Below are 3,609 nucleotides of genomic sequence, written 5' to 3'. Positions count from 1 at the left end.
GTAACAACAGTAACAACAGTAGCAACAGTAACAACAGTAGTAACAGTAGCAACAGTAACAACAGTAACAACAGTAACAACAGTAACAACAGTAGTAACAGTAACAACAGTAGTAACAGTAACAACAGTAGCAACAGTAACAACAGTAACAACAGTAGCAACAGTAACATCAGCAACAGTAACAACAGTAACAACAGTAGGAACAGTAGCAACAGTAACATCAGCAACAGTAACAACAGTAGCAACAGTAGGAACAGTAACAACAGTAACAACAGTAACAACAGTAGTAACAGTAACAACAGTAGTAACAGTAACAACAGTAACAACAGTAACAACAGTAACAACAGTAACAACAGTAGTAACAGTAACAACAGTAACAACAGTAACAACAGTAGGAACAGTAACATCAGCAACAGTAACAACAGTAACAACAACAGTAGCAACAGTAACAACAGTAAGAGTAGCAACAGTAACAACAGTAACAACAGTAGTAACAGTAACAACAGTAAGAGTAGCAACAGTAACAACAGTAACAACAGTAGTAACAGTAGCAACAGTAACAACAGTAGCAACAGTAACAACAGTAGCAACAGTAACAACAGTAACAACAGTAGCAACAGTAACATCAGCAACAGTAACAACAGTAACAACAGTAAGAGTAGCAACAGTAACAACAGTAGCAACAGTAACAACAGTAACCATAACAGTAGCAACAGTAGCAACAGTAACAACAGTAGCAACAGTAACAACAGTAACCACAACAGTAGCAACAGTAGCAATAGTAACAACAGTAGCAACAGTAACAACAGTAACCATAACAGTAGCAACAGTAACAACAGTAACAACAGTAACAACAGTAACAACAGTAACATCAACAACAGTAACCATAACAGTAGCAACAGTAACAGCATTAACAACAGTAACAGTAACATCAGCAACAGTAACAACAGTAACAACAGTAGCAACAGTAACAACAGTAACAACAGTAACAACAGTAACAACAGTAACAACAGTAACAACAGTAGCAACAGTAACAGCAGCAACAGTAGCAACAGTAGCAACAGTAGTAACAGTAACAACATTAACAACAGTAACATCAGCAACAGTAACAACAGTAGTAACAGTAACAACAGTAACAACAGTAACAACAGTAACAACAGTAACAACAGTAGCAACAGTAACAACAGCAACAGTAGCAACAGTAGCAACAGTAACAACAGCAACAGTAGCAACAGTAACAACAGTAACAACAGTAGTAACAGTAGCAACAGTAGTAACTGTAACAACAGTAGCAACAGTAACAACAGTAGTAACAGTAACAACAGTAACAACAGTAACAACAGTAGTAACAGTAACAACAGTAGTAACAGTAACAACAGTAACAACAGTAACAACAGTAACAACAGTAGTAACAGTAACAACAGTAGTAACAGTAACAACAGTAACAACAGTAGCAACAGTAACAACAGTAACAACAGTAACAACAGTAGTAACAGTAGCAACAGTAGCAACAGTAACAACAGTAACAACAGTAAGAGTAGCAACAGTAGCAACAGTAACAACAGTAACAACAGTAGCAACAGTAACAACAGTAGTAACAGTAGCAACAGTAACAACAGTAACAACAGTAGCAACAGTAACAACAGTAGCAACAGTAACAACAGTAACAACAGTAGTAACAGTAGCAACAGTAGCAACAGTAACAACAGTAACAACAGTAACAACAGTAACAAGAGTAGTAACAGTAGCAACAGTAACAACAGTAACAACAGTAGCAACAGTAACAACAGTAGCAACAGTAACAACAGTAACAACAGTAACAACAGTAGTAACAGTAACAACAGTAAGAGTAGCAACAGTAGCAACAGTAACAACAGTAACAACAGTAACAACAGTAACAAGAGTAGTAACAGTAGCAACAGTAACAACAGTAACAACAGTAGCAACAGTAACAACAGTAGCAACAGTAACAACAGTAACAACAGTAACAACAGTAGTAACAGTAACAACAGTAAGAGTAGCAACAGTAGCAACAGTAACAACAGTAACAACAGTAGCAACAGTAACAACAGTAACAGTAACAACAGTAACAACAATAGTAACAGTAGTAACAGTAGCAACAGTAACAACAGTAGTAACATTAGCAACAGTAGTAACAGTAACAACAGTAGCAACAGTAGTAACAGTAACAACAGTAGCAACAGTAACAACAGTAGTAACAGTAGCAACAGTAGCAACAGTAACAACAGTAACAACAGTAAGAGTAGCAACAGTAGCAACAGTAACAACAGTAACAACAGTAGCAACAGTAACAACAGTAACAGTAACAACAGTAACAACAGTAGTAACAGTAGCAACAGTAGCAACAGTAACAACAGTAACAACAGTAAGAGTAGCAACAGTAACAACAGTAACAACAGTAACAGTAGCAACAGTAACAACAGTAACAACAGTAACAGTAGCAACAGTAACAGTAGAAACAGTAACAACAGTAGCAACAGTAGCAACAGTAACAACAAAACAACAGCGACAACAGTAACAACAGTAGCAACAGTAACAACAAAACAACAGTGACAACAGTAACAACAGTAGCAACAGTAACAACAAAACAACAGTGACACCAGTAACAACAGTAACAACAGTAACAACAGTAACAACAGTAACAACAGTAACAACAAAACAACAGTGACAACAGTGACATCAGTAGCAACAGTAACAGCAGAACAACAGTGACAACAGTAACAGTAGCAACAGTAACCACAGTAGCAACAGTGACAACAGTAACAGTTGCAACAGTAACAACAGTAACAGTAGCAACAGTAAAAACAGTAACAACAGTGACAACAGTAGTAACAGTAGCAACAGTAACAACAGTGTCTGGAAGCTCTTCTCTTTCCCAGTATCTGCCCTAGCTTAGCTCTAGGTGGTGAGATGTGTGTTGGGACAAACACTGCAAATGTAATGCGCTGGATTTGGTTAAATGCCGTCCTGTTGTAAAGTAAACATTTGTTAGTATTTTAAATTTTAAAAAACGTGTGTGAAATTTTACGTGGATAAAATATATACTGTAGTTGTGCGAAATGAAACAAATGTTATATGTTTGGTTAATATTCAGGAGTTCCCACATAAATGTATTTTAGAAATGCATTTAAATGTCTGTGTGGTTATAAAACTATTCAATTAAACTCCTGTGTTCATTCCAAAACCGACACCTTGGTTTTTAATGGGTGTGTATTAGCTTTCATTGACACATATCTGTTGAAGGTGCTTATTAAACATCTTCACTCCCATTGGTTGAGATGATAACAGGTCCCCCCCCCGTTTCCCCCTGCAGCCCTGCCTAGCAAGGGAGTGAAGGGTAATTTATCAACTGTTCTGGAATCTTATCTAACCTCATACACAACCATAAAAATAACACTTGCACGACACTTCAAAGCAGCGTCGGGAACCAGAGGTGACAACAAGTATCACCCTGCTGTGGGCGATATCTCCAGGCTGATAGATTGAATGGGCTAGAATAGGGTCCTGGGTTGCTGGGCCTGGGCCTGTGTGTGTGTGTGTGTGTGTGTGTGTGTGTGTGTGTGTGTGTGTGTGTGTGTGTGTGTGTGTG

This window comes from Oncorhynchus masou, unplaced genomic scaffold, assembly GCF_036934945.1.
Source record: "Oncorhynchus masou masou isolate Uvic2021 unplaced genomic scaffold, UVic_Omas_1.1 unplaced_scaffold_616, whole genome shotgun sequence".
Lineage (NCBI taxonomy): Eukaryota > Metazoa > Chordata > Actinopteri > Salmoniformes > Salmonidae > Oncorhynchus > Oncorhynchus masou.
Note: the sequence above shows the minus strand (reverse complement) of the source record.